This window comes from Bos indicus, chromosome 9 (genome assembly GCF_029378745.1).
Source record: "Bos indicus isolate NIAB-ARS_2022 breed Sahiwal x Tharparkar chromosome 9, NIAB-ARS_B.indTharparkar_mat_pri_1.0, whole genome shotgun sequence".
Taxonomy (NCBI): Eukaryota; Metazoa; Chordata; class Mammalia; order Artiodactyla; family Bovidae; genus Bos; species Bos indicus.
In genome coordinates this window covers 59,836,987-59,859,129 of record NC_091768.1, presented here as the reverse complement: position 1 = coordinate 59,859,129, position 22,143 = coordinate 59,836,987, and the positions used below count along the sequence as shown (strand labels likewise).

The following is a 22,143-nucleotide window of genomic DNA, read 5'->3' as shown; positions in this document are numbered from 1 at the left end:
GAGACGAATGTTTCCCTCTACCAAATTTGACCTTCCAAGATTTTTAGGTCATATAATTCTTGATCTACCTTTTGAACCGTGAGAGGTACATTTTCACCCTCTTTTCCCTCTTTACAGTATTGTATTATTAATCGTCCCCTTTTTTGGTTGGTACAATCAGGGCCATGAAACTATCATTTCTCAAGCTGCCATCCTCATTAACTGGCTTTTCTGTTAGGGCAGATACCTTTGAGAACATCAGCCTTTATCAGAACCAGAATCTGTTTAACACAAGACTTCTTTTAGACAAATCTTTAAACAGAGAAGGCATCTTTCTTTATACTATATCTGGTAAATGTGCTAGCACTAGAGTCTAGCTTTATCTGAGGACTCAAATTCTACTTGTGGTTTAAGATGGTGTTCCTTTTAACATTAAATGTAATATAAGGTGGGGGCTTACGTGGTGGCTCAGTGGTGAAGAATCTGCCTGCCAAAGCAATACAGACATAGACAAAGAACAGACTTGTGGACACAGTGAGGAAAGTAGACGGTGGGACAAATTGAGAGCAGCATGAAAGTATCTATATTACCATGTGTAAAACAGATAGCCAGTGGGAATTTGCTGTATGACTCAGGGACCTCAAATCTGGTGCTTTGTGACAACCTAGAGGATTGGGATGGAATGGGAGGTGAGAGGGAGGTTCAAGAGGGAAGGGACATATGTATACCTATGGCTGATCATGTTGATGTATGGTAGAAACAAACACAATGTTAAAGCAATTATCCTCCAATTAAAAATAAATAAGTTAAAAAGAATCCTCCTGCTAAGCAGGAGACATAGTTTCACTCCCTGGGTTGGGAATATCCTCTGGAGAAGGAAATAGAAACCCACTCCAGTATGCTTGCCTGGAAAATATCCCATGGACAGAGGAGCCTGGTGGGCTACAGTCCAAGGGGTCACAAAGAGTTGGACATGACTTAGTGACAAAACAACAGCATGATAAAGCGGAGGTGCAGCATGGGCATGCTGTTGGATAAATACTTTAAAATGTTAACAATGTGCTAAATGAAGATGTTATTACTTCTCAGGTTTGATATTATCTTTCTGTAGATATCATGCAGTGACATAGGACTCTTACAAATCTATTCTTTCTTCCCTATATTTAAGAAGTTCAGTTAATATTTGTTTAGGAGTGATTGCCTACCAGGCTAGGATTGGAGACTGGTCAGTTTTAGGGGGAAGCTTAATTTAATGGTTGAGTTTAAGGAGAGGGGAGAAGCTCTTTCTTTTTGCCCACTCCTCAACCCATTTCACATCTAGTGGAAAAAATAGTGAAAGCAGGTGGGAAAGAAGAAAGGAAGACCTGAATGAGAGTGAGGTCCAGTTCAGAGAGCTTTTCATGCGTTTGGAACAAGCGAAATAAAAGTAGTCCTCCATACACAATTCAAACTTTTTATTTAAATATAACAAAGCTATCAAATATGCCATCTTGACAACAGCTAATAGCTCTTTATATTTTAGACTTTATTTACAAAACATCCAAACATTTCTTTCCATTCGTATCCAATATATTGTAACCTATGCTTTATGTAACCTCAGAGGCCATCTAATTTATTTTCCTCATTGTGCAGGAGAACAATTGAATAATCCATTTTATAATCAGGATGATTATATACTTTATTGTCCAAATCTAGACACTGAGGATAAAAGAGGTTGTTATTCATAATACCCTAGGAGAACATGTATAAACTGGGAAACTAGGATTTATGAGCACCTTGATAATAAAAAATAGAAATTAAGATTGCCAGGTGGCTGAGTCATTAAAATTAACTTAATTGCCTTTTTAGTGTTCTGCCATTATGACTGAGGGAAAAAGTTAAATTGGCCATTCTAAAAGTGCTAACATTTTTTTTTTTTTTGATGATTCATTTTGTACCTGGTGGTATTCTGAGCATTTGATTCATAAAAATAAGATGAATCCTCATAATAACTCCATGAAGTTTCCACTCTTTTCCTGACTTGACAGATGAGGAAACTAAGATCTGGAAAGGTTAAATTACTTGTCCAAAGTCATAAAACTAGTAGCCAAGAGAGCTGGGATTCAAACCCAGTTCCATTACCTCCTGAGTCCATGTCTTAATCATCACCTTATTCTGCCTCTCATGTGTCTAAAATCCATGGTTGTGGAGGTGGGTCTTTAATAGGCATTTGGTAATTGATGCTTTTGAACTGTGGTGTTGGAGAAGACTCTTGAGAGTCCCTTGGACTGCAAGGAGATCCAACCAGTCCATTCTAAAGGAGATCAGCCCTGGGTGTTCTTTGGAAGTAATGATGCTAAAGCTGAAACTTCAGTACTTTGGCCACCTCATGCAAAGAGTTGACTCATTGGAAAAGACTCTGATGCTGGGAGGGATTGAGGGCAGGAGGAGAAGGGGACAACGGAGGATGAGATGGCTGGATGGCATCACCGACTTGATGGACATGAGTCTGGGTGAACTCCGGGAGTTGGTGATGGACAAGGAGGCCTGGCGTGCTGCAATTCATGTGATTGCAAAGAGTCGGACACGACTGAGTGACTGCACTGCACTGAATTGAACTATAAAATTCAAGATGCTATTTAGCTTTTCTAAGATAATCAAATTTTTTTTTCTTTTCAATTTTCACTGTACTTGACCATTTTGCAAAAATACTATTTTTCTATCTTCCTATTAAAAAAAAGAACCCCCAGTTTTAAATTAGGAGGGAGATCAGAGGTTATCTAATTCAATCTTCTTTATTTGGTGAGCGGTCAAGGCTCAGCATCTTTCGTATCTATGGAAGTTCACTTAGGGGCACAAACTGAACTGGAACTCAAGTTTCCTGCCCCTCAACCTGCAGCCCTTTCAGTAGTTTAGCATTCACTTAAAATAAGAAAAACTAATATACCAGGTATTGAATACAGAATGTTCTCTATAAAATTATGCTGAAAGGTAAAAGCAGAAATATAATTCAGGAAGATGTAATTTTTCTCTAACAAAAAAACACATTCCTGTTATGCACACAAAGAACCAGCCAAAATCAGCAAACTGCACAAATCATTCTAAATTCTAGTCTAGCTTCTGTCACTGTTTTTGTGCAGTATTTGGTAGGTCAGTTCACCTCAATGACAGTTACCTTATGTTTATAATAGGAAAAATAATGTCTTTACTCTCTGAGGCAAGAAAAAGGCTGCCTTTGAAAAAACATACATTAATAATTTTAAAATACATTTCAAGTTGGAAGGGACTTGAACATTCCATGTTGTGAGCATACTACCATGTTTTGATAAGAAGCAAATTATCTAAAGTACTAACAGTAATGGTTAAACAAGGCAGAAAATCTTTAAACATGGTAGTCTCTGTTTTTGCCTTTGATTTCAATTCTATTCTTCTGGATAGACAGAATTAAATAAATTTTCTGTATATATGTTTTTCTGTCTTGACCACATTCTTGTTCAAAATAAATTGTATTATAAAGCTGCAATAAGTTTCCTGAATTTAGTAAACGAAGGTAAATAATTCAAGCAATTTCTCCTTGACTCTCCTTAGCTCAGCAGACTATTGCCACTGGTCACGTTAACTGGGTAATTACTAAATTTCTATTACTTTCTAATATTACAGCTGAACCAAAAGTAGGAGAGCATGAACAGTGAAGGTAAACTGTGAACAAACAGAACTGTATTTAATTTTTTCGTGTGTGCATATGTTTACATTTTTTAAAGGTTAGAGGCAGACTTTCAGTTCATGTTAGAAAAATAAAAATGAAGGAAGAACCAAAATAATCTATTTTGGATTAATAGCTGTTTTTAATTAAATGCTTAAGTTATGATATTAGAATAGGTATAACCCCAATCTGTATTTCAACTTCAGCACATGCAAGACTTAATTATAGATATCATTAAAAAAAATTGATGCTTTTTAAAAATAGGAAGTACATTTAAATCTATTTGACAAGATCTGTTTGCTGTTCCTCGTTTGCATTATCTGTTGTACAGAATACATAAAATGCATGTTCTAGCTATTTATTAAAGACATATGTTGAAGGCATAGGTTCAAGTTAAAGAAGTATTTTTTGAATAGAAATATTCCTGGCAGTTGATAAATTGGCATTTCTTTTATGGTTTTGATTATATCTTTATTTTAACCATTAGAGGGCACATTAGTTCAAGAAAAATTAAAATCACAGCAACAAGAAGAAAATAGGCTTAGAAGTGGTAGGCAGAGAAAATTTCTGTGTTTAACTGTGCTTATTTTCACTCATTTTATTGTCACTTGCAACATAATCTATTAGTTTTTTAAATCTGGAAAGAATTCAAGTGTATATAGTTTCGTTTAAGAAATGACTCTTCACTTTTTATTGCTAGCTACTACTCCTAAGAGAATGAAGTTGGCCTAGTTGAATTTGATGGGGTTGACTATTATGTGACCAAGAAGAACATAATAAATCATGGCATTTGAAGAACATCCTGAGTTCAAAGGTATGTATGATTAGGTTATTATGAAGTAGGTAAATGCTAGTCCCTGGTCTTGTAGTTATTAAAAAAAAAAAAATGGCACCTAACCGTGAGTGAAGGCAGCTTCACCACAAGTATTTATAACCTTTACAATTTGGTACAAATTATAGAGAGAACAATGGATGGCCCCAGAGTGAACACAAGGCTTTATTTCACTAGAAAGACTTGACTGGGGTCATAAACTGCAAGAGGGTAGGCCTCTCAAGTGGCTTATGAATGACTGCCCAGTCCCAGAATGAGTTCATTTGTTTTCAATCTACAGCAAACTGTTATTATTGCTAATGTTCAGTCTTTTGCTCTAAGGCTGCAGGCTTTTAATCTGTAAAGGCTGAAATAGATACTAGCTAGTATTTAACAATAATGCTTTTATTATGTTGAGTGAAATGAATGCATTACATGATTAGTTCATTAATTTAATTAATAAAATTAATTGAGCACCTACTAAGTTTCAAGTTCTAGCATGGGTTGTAGGGAATAAAGGCAGCTTAATGTATTGTCCCTAGCTTGAGAATACAATTTTTTATTACCCTGTGATTTATGAGAAATAAATCAACAAATAACTGTAGCATATGATAAACTTTATGTATTAGTGGGAAAATAGGAAAGTAATTTGTCAAATCTACTATAAAAGTATTTTACGTTTTATTTTTAAGGGAACAGAGGGTTAGGCCAAATCATTAGTATATACTATCTTCAGTTTATGCAGAACTTCTTTGGTAACATTTTTTTCTGAGAGTCAATTATACAATAAATTGTAGTAATTAGTGGCATAAAACAAGGTAATAATGTAATTAAAACCAAAATATTTACTTGCTATACAAGATACTTTTATGCATCTTAATTCTGCTCCTTGCAAGCTAATAATACTCTATAGGAATTTCTGTGTGGCTTTTACATCTGGTGCCTGTGGAATTAGCATGTACAAAGAGAGCTCAGAATTATGCTTTAATTATGATTTGAATGATGATTTGAGTCTGAGCATGAGTTGTCAACAGAATTGTGAGCTGGGGAAAAAAGAGATAAGGATTGTTAGTGGGATAAAAAGTATATTTGCAGTCACTTACTTTAAAGTGCCTTTTGTTTTAGAAGAAGTAATTAATGTTAGGAATTAATTGGTTTAGATTCTTGATTTTAAAGTTATCACTTGGTTGCTACGATAAAGCCTTTACAAAATTACTACATGATTTGCAATGACAGGAACATTTCGGTTGAAAGGTAGAAAACATAATTGAAAAGCTAGCTTTTGAGTGCCTGCTTATCACTCTAATTGATAGCAGATGAGCCCGAGGAGCTAAATGTTGTAGTTCAATAAAAAATAATAATAATTTAGCTGGATTTCACATTATGTTGCGTAGTTTCCTCTAAAGGCTGAACATTATTGCTAATGTTTTGATAAAATACTAGGCTTTCAGTGGAGCCTGGTCAGTTTGTATTAACTATCACAAAGCAGTCATGAAGTCAAAATTATATACAAAATATAGATCCAGGTATAGCATCTGAAAAGCTTTAAGGTTTGGATAACTAAATTAGGGCATTCATAAAATCCACCCGTAAAGAATGATGTTGTAGAGGTATGTTTATTGATAATAGAAAACACATTGAAAAGCAGGCTATATAGTATGAGACCTACTACTGTAAGAAAAAGCAACATATATAAGAATGGAAAAAATCAGAAAGGACATATGCCAAATGCTACCAGTGGTCATCTCAGGGAGTGGAGTTATGAGAGATTTTCATTTTGTTAGGCATATCTGTATTTTCCTAACTTTCTACAGCAAATATATTTAATTAGGATATGTTAATGTTCCAATCTGCCTAATGTTTATCAGGAAAATCTTTACATGACTTTAGAATACAACTGTGTCCTCTTGCAGATATCTAGTTGGTCCCAGTATATATTTACAATTCTTATTTATTCACTTAAACTCTATTTTTGTATTTACATATTTTAACAAGTATTAAAACCTTAACATGCAGCAAGGATGAAATGAAAGGAAATAGATCCAAATTGTACCACGTTTTGGGTCTGCACGCGAGGAGGATGGTAGACCTATGGGTGGTGATGGTGGGGACTGGTCAAACCAATCACCTGGGACAGAAAGCGTGATTTGCCTTTAAAGAAAGGTAACAGGCCACCTAACACCCTGGCTGCTTGTTTCTATAAGCCAGTAACCCTTTGAGTGAAGAGAAAGCGTGGACCAATTGTTCTGCTCAAGGAGAATTTATTTTCTAATTTTTACTTAAAAGAAGAGTAGCTTTCGGCAGGTGTATTTTCAGGGCACTGCTCACATCAGTGTGAACAGTTGGAGCACTCATACAAAAAATCAAATGAGATGGGCAGGTTTGAGTGGAGGTTAAGTAGGAATTTTCATCCATGGGAAGAGCAGAATAAGCCTCTAAACTATTTACTCGAGAAGCAATGTGCCCCCCCAAAACACCCACACAGATTTACATATGTGTTGTAGTGCTCTGTGGCATCTGTACTCTAGGGCAAACAAGATCAAGCTACACAGTAAAAGAAAGAAGACTGCTTTGCTAGTTGGGATTAATAGCTAGTCACAAGGTGAGCATTTATTAATTGTTGGAAGTAAATGTTATAAAATCATAGTTTAAAGGAGGAAGTTATATTTCTGGGGACCCAGTATTAATCTCCTTTTTCCCGTCTCTGATTAAACGAGATACTCTAGTGGGGTTTTATTTTTTTTGCTTTATAGGCTGTCTTCGTTCTGACTTGTGGAAAACAGATTTTAACTACTAGTGAATAATCAATTTTCTGTTACAATTTTATTAACAGTAACTAATTAGTCTCACAATTTTATTTAGAACATTGGTTCAAATATCCGGCTGTAATTTTTTTCAGCCCAAATGAAAATTTGTAAACCATGTTTCAAATTGGTCCTTTGACTGACGAACTGATTTTCTTGAGAGAGAAAGCTTAGAAAATTTTCTAATTAGTGCTAAGACCTGATTTTCTTTGGCTCACTGCTTCGTGTATTCTACTTCTTCAAATTATGCTGTAGGAAATGTCTTTAGAGGTTGGTGTTTTCTATTGATCTCTACAATTGTTCTCAGTAATTTAGAAGTTAACTGTGCAGTGATTTTTCAAGAATGCGTGGGAGCCTTGAGTCAGCACACACTCCTCTCCACTGAGCCAGGGGGCAAAGATCTTTGTAGCCCATCGTTAGCTCCAAGCATTAAGAGTGGGGTGCCTGGCTCAGTTCATTTCCTCTATGTAACTTTCCTGTCCTTTCTTCCTGCAGTTCAGGCCTTAAATGCCTCTTTCCTTATAAACTGAGAAGGGATTTGTGCAGCATGAGCTTACCTGAGAAACTAAAGATCATTAATTAGAAAGGTGCTTCTGGGCAACAGGAAATTTTTCATTGGAAAGGTTTCAAATCTAAGAAAGTAATTAATTTCTCTGTGGAAGGGGATCACATTTTTCTCTTCTGATGTCCTTCCTTATTGCAATTGAATGGTTTAAGGCACAACAGAGGGAATACGACTCCTCTCTCATTAACCCTCACAGTTTGGCTCCCTCTTTTCTGTCTCTTTCCTTTCCTCTTCCATTTCAGCATTAGCAGTGCCTTCTAGGGATTTAATGGGACGTTTTATTTTATTTTTATGAAGGAGAATTAATTTTCTGTAATGTGCATATACTGTCAGAAGGAGTTTTTAAAGACAAAATATTCCTGTTTATTAAAAGAAAAATGACAAATTAGAAAAAATAGTTACAATTAATATGATAAAGTTTTGTTAAAAGGAAAATGAAAAATTAGGAAAATGACAAGTTGCAAATTTAGTTGCAAAATATAAAGTTTTGCCATCATAGGTGTACTATGATGATCAAAATAAGGGGGAAAGAAATGGGCTGATATTTCAAAGGAGAAATAGAGGGAGCTGAAACCCATTGCTATTGATAACCAAAGACATTAATATTGAAATAAGATACATTACAAAAGTTTATGTACTTATATAGGTATGTATGTATCATCTATCATTACCATTGTCATCTAGTATTCATGAATTCCTACTTTATTCAATAGATTGTGATTCTTATTGTAATTATTTTCATGCTCAAATTGACCCAGATTTGGTCAGTGGGAGGCCCTTTGAGCTGGCTCTTGTGGTTTTTTTTTTTTTTTTTTTTGACATGTTTCCATCATTTTTTGGAGTGCTTTCTGAATTTCTGATATAAAAAAGTTGTTTAAGGCTGATCTTAGACTTTTCCTGCCCCAGACGTACATTAGTATTTCTGCAAGGAGCTCTTGCTGAACTTGTATGTATTTGTGTATTAGAAACCATGAGCTCTTGCTGATATCTCTGATTTTAATCCAAATTCACAAAGTTCTTTACTTGCCTTTCTTCATTCCACACTTGCCTGTCTCTTCTTGTGCAGTGAGAACTCTGGCTTCTCTCAACATCAACACATTTGCTCATTTGCTTATCCCTTCAATGCATATAAAATAGTATAAGGATTCATACACTTTACCACCACAAAAACAAACCTACTAAGATGAAGTCCAGATTTGTTTGTAAATTTTACTCCGTGTGTGTGTGTGTGTGTGTGTGTGTGTGTGTTTGTATTAGTCGCTCAGTCGTGTCTTATAAATGCTTGTGATTGTCCCCTGAGACCTGGGAGGCTGGTGGGCACTGTCTCCATGTTCTCCCTCTGCTCTGCCCCAGGGCACTGGTGTCTCCGTGGAAGGAGCTTGTGCACACGTCTCGTACCCTGGCTTCTGTGGTTGCAGTTCAGAGGATGAAGTCCTGATAGTCCGCATCTGGTAGCCAGTAGGACTTGTGGTCATGGATCCCACGGGACTATAGGAAACAGAGAGTTCCTAACTGGCTATACCCCCAAGGCTCACTGCAGAGCGGGCAGACAAAAACGCCCAGCTCCCAGTCTTTCTTTCAAAGCTACTGCCTAAATGTTTGGCTTCTCATAAGCCTGCATCTAGATGCTGATGGAGATCCTTTCTTTGGGACACTGACAGGTCCTGGCACAGCTTCAGTTTCTGGAAATCCTAAGAACAAAGAAGGCAACTTGGACAGTAACAAAAGATTTGACAGACAAATGAGCTAGGACCGGGCTATAATTTTCATCTCCTAGATAAGACCACTGCATCAAGATGGAGAGGTGGCTATTTTACCTAATGAACAGAAACCAACAGACCGTCAAGGAAAATGAAGAAATAGAGGAATATGTTCCAAACTAAAGAATAAGGTAAAACTCCAGAGACAGACTTTCATGATACGAAGATAATTAATTTCCTTGATAAAGAATTAAAAATAGTGGTCTTAAAAATGTTCACTGAGAGCGGAAGAATGCATAAATAAACTGAGAATTTCAACAGGGATGGAAAGTGTAAGAAAATACCAAATGGATATTACAGAGCTGAATATAATAATTAAACTGAAAATTTTAATAAAGGGGTTCAAACTATATTATAAACTTATAGCAATCATAGATCAATGGAACAGAACAGAGACCTCAGACATAAACCCACACATATATGATAAACTAATTTTTGACAACAGTAGCAAGTATACACAATAGAGAAAAGATAGTCTCTTCAAGTAATAGTGCTTGGAAAACTGGACAGCCACATGCAAAAGAATAAAAACTGGATCCCTATCTTACACCATATACAAAAATCAACTCAAAATGGATCAAAGATCTAAAGACATAAAATTCCTAGAATAAAATATAGAGGGTAAGCTTGTTGACATCTTTTTTGGCAGTGATTTTTATGGACTTACCACTGGAAGCAAAAACGCCAAAAGCAAAAATAAATAAGTGGGATTACATCAAACTGAAAAGTTTCTGCAGAGCAAAGAAAACCATTGACAGAATGAAAAGGCAATCTCTGGAATGGGAGAAAATATTTTCAAATCATATATCTGATAAGAGATTAATATCCAAAATATATAAAGAACTCATACAATTCAATAGATTTTCATTGAAAATCTATTTTCATACAATACAAATAACTCATACAATTCTTTGATTTTCATTGATTTATCAATCAGGTGAAATGCTGGGCTGGATGAGTGACAAGCTGAAATCAAGATTGCTGTATCTGAAAGGAGCTAGAGAGCCTCTTTCAGAGAAGGCAATGGCAACCCACTCCAGTATTCTTGCCTGGAAAATACCATGGATGGAGGAGCCTGGTAGGCTATAGTCCATGGGGTCATGAAGAGTAGGACACAACTGAACAACTTCACTTTCACTTTTCACTTTTCACTTTCATGCATTGGAGAAGGAAATGGCAACCCACTCCAGTGTTCTTGCTTGGAGAATCCCAGGGACAATGGAGCTTGGTGGGCTGCCATCTATGGGGTCGCACAGAGTCAGACATGACTGAAGCGACTTAGCAGCAGCAGCAGCAGCAGAGAGCCTCTTGCTGAGGGTGAAAGAGGAGAGTGAAAAAGTTGACTTGAAAATCAACACTCAAAAAACTAAGATCATGGTATCTGGTCCCATTACTTCATGGCAAATAAAAGGGGAAAAAGTGGAAGCAGTGACAGAATTTATTTTCTTGGGCTCCAAAATCACTGCAGATGGTGACTGCAGCCATGAAATTAAAAGACACTTGCTCCATGGAGGAAAAGCTGTGACAAACCTAAATAGCATATTAAAAAGCAGAGACATTACTTTGGCGACAAAGGTCCATATAGTCAAAGCTATGGTTTTTTCCAGTCAGTTGAATTCAGTCGCTCAGTTGTGTCCCATGGAGTGCAACACCCCATGGACTGCAGAACGCTGGGCCTCCCTGTTCATCACCAACTCCTGGAGTTTACCCAGACTCATGTCCATTGAGTCGGTTATGCCATCCAGTCAGATCAGATCAGATCAGTCGCTCAGTCGTGTCTGACTGTTTGCAACCCCATGAATTGCAGCACGCCAGGCCTCCCTGTCCATCACCAACTCCTGGAGTTCACTCAGACTCACGTCCATCGAGTCAGTGATGCCATCCAGCCATCTCATCCTCTGTTGTCCCCTTCTCCTGTCCCCAATCCCTCCCAGCATCAGAGTCTTTTCCAATGAGTCAACTCTTCGCATGAGGTGACCAAAGTACTGGAGTTTCAGCTTTAGCATCATTCCTTCCAAAGAAATCCCAGAGCTGATCTCCTTCACAATGGACTGGTTGGATCTCCTTGCAGTCCAAGGGACTCTCAAGAGTCTTCTCCAACACCACAGTTCGAAAGCATCAATTCTTTGGCACTCAGCCTTCTTCACAGTCCAACTCTCACATCCATACATGACCACAGGAAAAACCATAGCCTTGACTAGACGAATCTTTGTTGGCAAAGTAATGTCTCTGCTTTTGAATATGCTATCTAGGTTGGTCATAACTTTCCTTCCAAGGAGTAAGCGTCTTTTAATTTCATGGCTGCAGTCACCATCTGCAGTGATTTGGGAGCCCCCAAAAATGAAGCCTGACACTGTTTCCACTGTTTCCCCATCTATTTCCCATGAAGTGATGGGACTGGATGCCATGATCTTCGTTTTCTGAATGTTGAGCTTTAAGCCAACTTTTTCACTCTCCACTTTCACTTTCATCAAGAGGCTTTTTAGTTCTTCACTTTCTGCCATAAGGGTGGTGTCATCTGCGTATCTGAGGTTATTGATATTTCTCCCGGCAATCTTGATTCCAGCTTGTGTTTCTTCCAGTCCAGCGTTTCTCATGATGTACTCTGCATATAGGTTAAATAAACAGGGTGACAATATACAGCCTTGACGAACTCCTTTTCCTATTTGCAACCAGTCTGTTGTTCCATGTCCAGTTCTAACTGTTGCTTCCTGACCTGCATACAGATTTCTCAAGAGGCAGATCAGGTGGTCTGGTATTCCCATCTCTTTCAGAATTTTCCACAGTTTATTGTGATCCACACAGTCAAAGGCTTTGGCATAGTCAATAAAGCAGAAATAGATGTTTTTCTGGAACTCTCTTGCTTTTTCCATGATCCAGCGGATGCTGGCAATTTGATCTCTGGTTCCTCTGCCTTTTTGAAAACCAGCTTGAACATCAGGAAGTTCACGGTTCACATATTGCTGAAGCCTGGCTTGGAGAATTTTGAGCATTACTTTACTAGTGTGTGAGATGAGTGCAATTGTGCGGTAGTTTGAGCATTCTTTGGCATTGCCTTTCTTTGGGATTAGAATGAAAACTGACCTTTTCCAGTCCTGTGGCCACTGCTGAGTTTTCCAAATTTGCTGGCATATTGAGTGCAGCACTTTCACAGCATCATCTCAGGATTTGGAATAGCTCAACTGGAATTCTATCACCTCCACTAGCTTTGTTCGTAGTGATGCTTTCTAAGGCCCACTTGACTTCACATTCCAGGATGTCTGGCTCTAGGTCAGTGATCACACCATCATGATCATCTGGGTCATGAAGATCTTTTTTGTACAGTTCTTCTGTGTATTCTTGCCATCTCTTCTTAATATCTTCTGCTTCTGTTAGGTCCATACCATTTCTGTCCTTTATCGAGCCCATCTTTGCATGAAATGTTCCTTTGGTATCTCTGATTTTCTTGAAGAGATCCCTAGTCTTTCATTCTGTTGTTTTCCTCTATTTCTTTGCATTGATCTCTGAGGAAGGCTTTCTTATCTCTTCTTGCTATTCTTTGGAACTCTGTATTCAGATGTTTATATCTTTCCTTTTCTCCTTTGCTTTTCACTTCTCTTCTTTTCACAACTATTTGTAAGGCCTCCCCAGACAGCCATTTTGCTTTTTTGCATTTCTTTTCCATGGGGATGGTCTTGATCCCTGTCTCCTGTACAATGTCACAAACCTCATTCCATAGTTCATCAGGTACTCTATCTATCAGATCTAGGCCCTTAAATCTATTTCTCACTTCCACTGTATAATCATAAGGGATTTGATTTAGGTCATACCTGAATGGTCTAGTGGTTTTCCCTACTTTCTTCAATTTCAGTCTGAATTTGGCAATAAGGAGTTCATGATCTGAGCCACAGTCAGCTCCTGGTCTTGTTTTTGCTGACTGTATAGAGCTTCTTCATCTTTGGCTGCAAAGAATATAATCAATCTGATTTCGGTGTTGACCATCTGGTGATGTTCATGTATAGAGTCTTCTCTTGTTTTGTTGGAAGAGGGTGTTTGTAGTCATGTACAAATGTGAGCGTTGGACCATAAAGAAGGTTGAGGACAGAAGATTTAATGCTTTCAAACTGCGGTGCTGGAGGAGACTCTTGAGAGTCCCTTGGACTGTAAGGAGATCAAACCAGTCCATCTTTAAGGAAATGAACCCTGAATTGAAAGGACTGATGCTGAAGCTGTGGCTCTAGTACTTTGACCACCTGATGCGTAAAGCCTGTCATTGGAAAAGACCCTGATGCTGGGAAAGATTGAAGGCAAAAGGAGAAGAAGGCAACAGAGGATGATAGTTAGAGAGCATCACTGACGCAATGGACATGAATCCGAGCAAACTCCAGGGGAGAGTGGAGGACAGGGGAGCCTGGCATGATGCAGTCCGTGGGGTCACAAAGAGTTGGACATGACTTAGCAACTGAAGAACTAAAGAACCAGAACTTTGATTTTAAATTTTAATCCCTTTTCCCCTAATTCTCTGCATCTTTAATTTCTACTTTTATTTTTATATTCCTTTTTAGTGCTTGCTTCTAGTTCTGAATTGTAAGTTTCATTTATTTTAATTTATCATTTAATTTAATTTATCATTTATTTTCATTTATTATTTTATTTTAATTAATATAGATATTCAAGGCTATGAATTTTCTTTTGATCACTGCCTTGGATATATCCACCAGACTCTCTGACATGTAGCATTTTCATTTTTAATATTCAGAAGTTTGGTAATTTCTATTTTCTTCAATTTTTTTCTATGAGTTGTTTAACAAAATAAACATTTTCCAGGTTGGAAGGCTTTTTACATTTTTAATTGTATTTTTCACTTCTAATTTTATTGCATTGTGATCAGTGTGTGTTGTTTGTAACGTTTTTACTTTATGTAACTGTATGATGTTTTCTTTGTCAAATAACATATTAACAATTTTGGTGAATTTTTCATGTGCACTCTAAGATATTTTTTTTTTATTTCAAGGATAGTATTGTATATATTTAAAGACATATCCAATTATTATATTGTTTCAATCTTCTATGTTCTTATTTATATTTTTCCTTTTATTTTGTACTGAAAGTGCGTTTCCATCTTTTTTCCTTATGTCATCAGTACTCCTGATCTGTATTAGAACTTTATGTGTTATTTGGGGTATAGGTATTTATAACTATCCTATCTTCTTTGTGAACTCTGGCTTTTAGCATTGCATAATGCATTTAGTTTTCTTGAATGTTGCCTTTTGGCCTAGCTTCTACTTTATATTAGGATTACAACCCTACTTTCTTATTGTTCCCATTTTTGGCATTCTTATAACTGACTTACAAAGAACTTTTGGAAATTTTAATCCAGGAAACAAAACTGGTAAGATCAAATCTTAATTATCTGTGTTTTAAATAGAGAAACATCAGAAGCATAAAATAACACTTATCTTTGTCAGTGCAGGTATGCCTTGTTTTAAAATACCCCAAAAATAAAATATGAACTTATTAAAGACAATAATTTTGTTATGCATTGTATGCTGCTGCTGCTGCTAAGTCGCTTCAGTCATGTCCGACTCTGTGTGACCCCACAGACGGCAGCCCACCAGGCTCCCCCGTCTTTGGGATTCTCCAGGCAAGAACACTGGAGTGGGTTGCCATTTCCTTCTCCAATGCATGAAAGTGAAAAGTGAAAGTCAAGTTACTCAGTCATGTCCGACTCTTAGTGACCTGCAGCCTACCAGGCTCCTCCGCCCATGGAGTTTTCCAGGCAAGAGTACTGGAGTGGGGTGCCATTGCCTTCTCTGATGCATTGTATAGTTACTTTGTAAAAAAATCAGTGATATATACTTTTGAGTAGTAACTATCAAGCTCAGATAAGGCATAATTTTATTTATAAATAACTGTTTGAGTTTTTTAATTGAATTTAATAATGATAACATGCATTATTTTTAAAATTAAACATTTAAGTGAAACATACATATATTCCAGAAGAAGTCTATTTAATCCCTTTGTTTTAGTATAGTAACTATGTTTATTCATCTCTAGCTTTTTATGTAAGCTTATAATCTTTATATGGTTGTAATCAATGAGTTATACCACATTTTCTTCTTTTTAATTTAGCATTATGTCAAAGAATTTGTGTGTGTGTATGTATGTGTGTGTGTATGTGTGTATATCTCTAATTATAATATTTAACCCTTTATTGGCATCATATATTCTATCAAGTCAGTATGTGGGAGTGTGCCTTATTTTGGTTGCACTATTCTTGGACCTTAACTGTCATCTAGATCTCTGAAGCAACTCATCTGGGAATTTTGAAATAAGAGTTCAGTAGATGGAAGAGGTGGAAAGTATGAGTAGGGGAGATATGGAGAGAAGGGCATTCCAAGCAGTGAGTTACCCTATCAAAGATACTGAGCTGCAAACCCAATAGACTATTCAGACAATGCTATATATTTTCATTGTTTGGAACTCTTAAGGCAAAAAGGATAAGATTTTGAGGACCTTAAATTCTAGATAGACCATGAAAATAGTAACTAAAGAATACATGATGATCTGATTTGCATTTTAGAAAATCATTATAATAAGTATATGGGCTTCCCTGGTGGCTCAGATGGTAAAGAATCTGCCTGCAATGTGGAAGACCTGGGTTCGATCCCTGGGTTGGGAAGATCCCCTGGAGGAGGGCATGGCAGCCCACTCCAGTATTCTTGCCTGGAGAATCTTCATGGACAGAGGAGCCTGGCCTGCAGTCCATTTGGCCTCAAAGAGTCGAATACGATTGAGTGACTAAGCACATAATAATTATGTGGAGAAAGGCTAAAATGGAATCCAGGGTAGAGAAAGTGGAACTATTTAGGAGACTAGTTATAAATCAGGCATGAGATGACAAGGGTCTAAGCCACAATGGCAGTAATAAGGATAGAGAAATAGGAAGAGAAATCAAACAAGATTTGGTCACTAATTGGCTGCAGTCAGTGAGATTAAAGGAGGAGATGAAGATGTGTCCCAGGTTTCTGACTTCAAGGATAATAAGTATTTGTCTAATGAATGAACAGTATGGATAGCAGTATTAACCAAACTTGAGAGTTAAGATAATGGTTTCAGTTTAGGTCAATCTAAATTGTAGGTGCTGGTGTCAGATGAGGGGTTGGATATATAATGATACTGGGAGTCTGGAGAGAGGTCTGGGTTGAGCTGTAGACTGGGCTGTCAGTCCTGAGCAGTTCCTTATGTTCAATTATTGTAGGGCATGTCTACCTGGATATTCTACTATCACCTGAACTTCAACATAATCCAATTTTAACTCATCAACTTTCCCCCCAAGCTAATTTTGTCAGCTCCCTCATGGCTAACTGTGGTACTATTAAACCACTCACCTCTAGACTCTAAGCCACAGATGTAAACTTTATGCTTTTCATCTTTATCGTTATTGCCAAACTAGTCTTTAACAAGTCCCACAGTTTCTTTCTTCAAAATTTCTTAGTAGAATTACCTAGGTGCCCAGAAACCTAAGTTTCAATCCTGACTCTGCTGCTAACGGGAAGATAATCAACTTGTACAAGCCATAGCACCTTACTAAGTCCTCATATTCAAATCTGGAAAAAAAAAAGTTTGGCTTACATAGTGAATTCTCTTCTAAGTGTTTGAATCTATATTTTTTCTTGCTGATTCTGATACTACCATCTAGGTTTATGTAACTGCTTCCAAACTTCTGTTCCAGTTTTTAGTGTTATACCTATCCAATCCCATGCATATATTAGTCACCAGAAACTTCCTTTAACCACTAATTTTTTATGTTATGTCCTTGTTCGAAAACTAGTCTTATGGCTCCCTTTTATCTGTTGCATCAAGTCTGACTTCTTTGTCTAGTTATCAAGGTTCTATAAAATGATTTCTACCTAGCTAAGCTTATCTTTCATTACCTTCTAACATCATCTCTTATCTCCAGTCAGTCTAGACTTCTGACTGATTCCTTCAAATAATTTGATCATGATCTTTTCTCCATTTGAAAACCTAGTACACTTCCCCTGAATCCTAAATTATTTTTCAAATATCAACTCAACTCAAATATCAACTCAAGTTCTCTCCTCCAGGGAGATTATACTCACCCATTCCATTACTTAGCATTCACCTTTTCTCTGATTTCCAAGAACAGTTGTGTTCTGTGATGCAATTTAGTACTTAATCCATAGGTTTAACTTTTGACTGATTTCTGTGTGGGGACCATCTTCTGTATCTGCCACCACTTCACAGAATATGAAACCTGCTGCTGCTGCAAAGTCCCTTCAGTCATGTCCGACTCTGTGCGACCCCATAGACAGCAGCCCACCAGGCTCCTCCGTCCCTGGGATTCTCCAGGCAAGAACGCTGGAGTGGGTTGCCATTTCCTTCTCCAATGCATGAAAGTGAAAAGTGAAAGTGAAGTTGCTCAGTCGTGTCCGACTCTTAGTGACCCGTGGACTGCAGCCTACCAGGCTCCTCCATCCTTGGGAGTTTCCAGGCAAGAGTACTGGAGTGGGTCGCCAGTACCTTCTCCAGAACATGAAACCTAATGCACCATAAATACATGCTGGTTTATTAGCTTCCAGGAGCACACTCATTTCTTAAAATAAGAAATAGGCTATAACCTCCACGTTTGAGATAGCAAAACAAAATAACAAAGCCAGAGCTCTGTTGGAAAGGTAACCTGTAAGATGATTTAAAAATCATATGCTACAGTGGACATGGGTAATTGAAGAGCCTAAATAGTCTATTAAATAGAAAGTTAACTCAAATTATTTTTTATTGTATTTATATACAGTTGCTGGTTTGGGCATTATGGGTCAAGTATTGTCATTAGAAGTTGTGCATTTAGGAACTGAATTGTCTATGCTCTGATAAAAGCACTTTAGTTTTAAGGATGTCACTTTTAACTACTGAAAGTATCTAGTGCAATTTCAACTTATATATATTGTTTTAACAGGTCAAGGTTTCAAATAGATTCCATGAATTACTTGAAGAAAGCAGCCACAAAATAGGCCATAAATTACTTGATTATGCCCCAAGTAATATTTTAGCTGAGTTTTGAAATTTAAATGCCTCTTTGGACTTAAAAATTTATTTCTATTACATTAGATTTCAGAAGAGAAGAGAACTTATCAGCCACTGCTCATCTTTTCTCCACATCTGTCATCAAACTCTTAGCTAGTTTTGTAATTATTATTTAGTACTTTTATATTTTTTCAAGGCACCCTGAACTAATATTAATTATCATGACAAACTTGCAGAAATACTGTTTGATTCTATAAGACTTTTTCTGGTATCTCTGAGTTTTTGGCTGTCGTCTATTTATAAGGAAGTTTATTTAGCCGTGACACTACCTTCAAAAAGTTTAAAGTCTCCCAGGTTAACAATGAACCACAGAGCAAAGACAGGCCAACCTACATGCAGAATTTAAATGTAAACCCTCATGGGCTGAAGATCGGATTCTAAAGAGAACCATGATTCATAGTCTATGTTCTCTAAGGTTGAAAAAGTGTCTAGACTCCTGAGAGCAGGTGTCAGCAGTCTTTACCACGGTGGTTCTCAGTGTAGCAGAAGTTGTGGAAAACCACATCAAGGATTAAAAAGCTGAAGGGGACAAAGCTGTCTCTCAAAACACAAGAGACCCAGAGAATATGAAGTATGGCAGAGACCTCATGGTTTCCATCTGTTCAAAAACCACTTGGGTAAACATTTCAGTTGGTTTTCATTCCCTGCCCCCCATCCTGCTGGTGTTTACTTACTATTCACTGCATCTGCATGATATATTCTTATTAACTGAGAAAAATCCGCTTTTTCATAATTTGGATGTGATTGTACAGCCACTTGTCCTCTAATGATAATTACACCATCACATAATTTATATTCTACAAAGCACTGTTGCAGACATTATTGCATATAATCCTATGACAAGCCTGTGAGGTAGGTATGGCCAGAAGCTATTCTAGTCATGAATAATTTGAGATTCAGAGCAGTTAACTGATTTTTTCCCTCAAGATCACATATCTAATAAAATGCCATTAGAACTGGAACCCAGGTCTCTTGACCTAAAGTCCAGAGATCTTTCTATTATTCTTGGATTTGTATTATCAAGCTTGTTAATGATCACATTCAAAGGGGAAAATGATGATAAAAATATGAAAGGATTCACATTTCATTGAAAATGAGGATGAGGACTGAGACTCCCTATGTTGCCTTTCTGATTCGATCATAGAATTGTAGGATTTGATAATCAATAGAGCAATGAATTGATAAAACCATTTTTTGTTATTACATATAAAGCCCTACTGTTATCTAAGTTCTTGATTTATGGGATCCTGGAGAATAATGCATCTTATTTTCAAACAGTCTTGGGGTAGGGCAGCTCTGGTCCCTCTCAATATGATTCTTTCCAATATCTTAACTTCCGTCATCACGAAATATTTACCATCTAATCTAAATCCTGACTGCTGTCATGTAGGCATATGTCCTTTTGGTCAGTAGATGCTAGTGTACAATTTTTATTTATACCTTTGGAAGCGAACAGGAAATACATCTGAATGATTTCTGACTGCTGACAAGCCCTAATAACTGATAGTTCCAGACATTGAACTGAATGTCCTTTGACAGGGATGGCTATTTTGAGGGGAAAAGACAGAAACTAGCAAAAACTTTTTTTTCAAGCAGGTGTGATTTTATGATGGCATTTTATGACAGAAACTAACCAAGTGTCCTGTATATGGTTTATGATGTTATAAGCTCCTGGCCTGAGATTTCTTTCTCATTATTCATGTTTATTTGACTTAAAGCAAATTAAAAATCAGACAAGAATATTGTGATATAATTTTGATTTTGCAGATGTAATAAGACACCTGAGCAACTTCAGAGAAGTTGGCTTCTTTTATTTGTGCTCTTTAGTTCTGTTCTGAAAAATGCATTTGCATTTTCAGAGGCGATATTGTGCTTCGCAGTTTGGCTTGTGCAATTTTGAGCACTTGATCCGCACTTGATATTAATGGCAAACAAGAAACCTCTGTATGTTATAGTTATTTTTCTAGCTGCAAAGATTTTAAAAATTAGTCTACTCTGAAGAATAAACTATAACTGGAGTTCTCTGACTACAGTGTATATTGATGCATTTCTTTGAATTTTTTTCTTCAGCCTGTGCAGTAAGTGGTGTACAATTCATGGAAGGAGTTTGTGTTTTTCCGTTCTGAAAAGACTTCTTTCTGAAGGCCCAGTTTGGTATCATGCACGTTCAGTGCCAAAAACAGATGTCAGAGGTCCAATAACACTTGTTACCTTTGTAGCTTTTTTTGTGAGTGGTCCACTTTCCATTGCAGCAGATGAACCTGACCCTGACCAAGTCTGATTGGCCCAGCTGTGAACATCAGACCAAATGGCAGCATTTATAAACTGACCGTTATGTCCCTTCCAAATTTACCTCCCAGTTGCTCTCTGGGAGTAATGCCTTATACTCAACATTCAGACGTGTGTGAGAAAATGCTCTATTTAGCTTGGGGTTTCAAGATGGTTCTTGATGGTCTTGCCATTGTAATTCACTTTTTGCAGCTGGAGTCTGTAACCTCTTAATTTAGGATGATGCATAGAGAGCATATACTGAATATCAGGCTCAACTTTTTAAAAAATTTTTCTTTATTTTTGGCTGTGCTAGGTCTTCGTTGCTGCTCAAGCTTCTCTCTAGTAGCGGTGAGGGGTCTACTCTCTAGTTGCAGTGTGTGGGCTTCTCATTGCAGTGCCTTCTCTTGTCATGAAGTACGGGCTCTAGAGCACTCGGGCTTCAGGAGTTGCACACGTGGGACTCTAGAGCACAGGCTCCAGCAGTTGTGGCACATGGGCTTAGTTGCACCACATCACGCAGAATCTTCTGGACCAGGGATCAAACTCGTGTCTCCTGCGTTGGCAGGTGGATTCTTTACCACTGAGCCACCAGGGAAGCCCCAGGCTCAGCTTTAAAAATGATAAAATGGGACTTCCCTGGCAATCCATTGGTTAAGAATTCATGCTACCCCTGCAAGAGGTGCTGGTTTGATCCCTGGTCGGGGAACTAAGATCCTGCATGCTGTGTGGTATGTTCCCTCCCAAATAAATAAAAGTAAAAAGACTTAAAAAGTGATAAACAATTCAAAAAATAAATTGTAAATTATGTCTCACAAAACACAAATCACAGGCTCAGACAGATAATATAGCCTTGATTTGATTATGGTTCTTGGTAACAAGCAATAGTTTTCAGCTGGGAACCATGCATATGTTCATGGCCTTGCGTGTGTATGATAGGTCTCTGTAAAGACCCTCTGCAAGGAACTGTAGCAGTCAGGGGTTAGTTCACAGCAGGGCCACTCTGAGTATTGTGGAAATAGGAGATTTCTTATAGTAATTAGACTTGAAACAAACATGGGAGAAACTGTAAAGTAGGGTCCAAGGAGTTCCTAACCAATTTGCCTGAAATGCTGGCCGGATAAACAAGTCAGAGCTTACAGGGAAGTCGGTGTTGACTGATCTGGGAAGCTAAGCTCATCCAGCTGGCA

The 22,143-nt window shown here is 37.4% G+C and overlaps 1 long non-coding RNA gene across 1 annotated transcript in view; it reads left to right on the top strand.

Moving 5' to 3' along the window:
• Positions 1–22,143, top strand: part of LOC139184924 (uncharacterized) — a 66,935-nt gene that overhangs the window by 31,142 nt on the left and 13,650 nt on the right. Inside the window, exon 2 of the long non-coding RNA XR_011568464.1 lies at positions 4,362–4,475. This is a non-coding gene — a long non-coding RNA (uncharacterized lncRNA). The remainder of the gene's footprint in view (positions 1–4,361; positions 4,476–22,143) is intronic.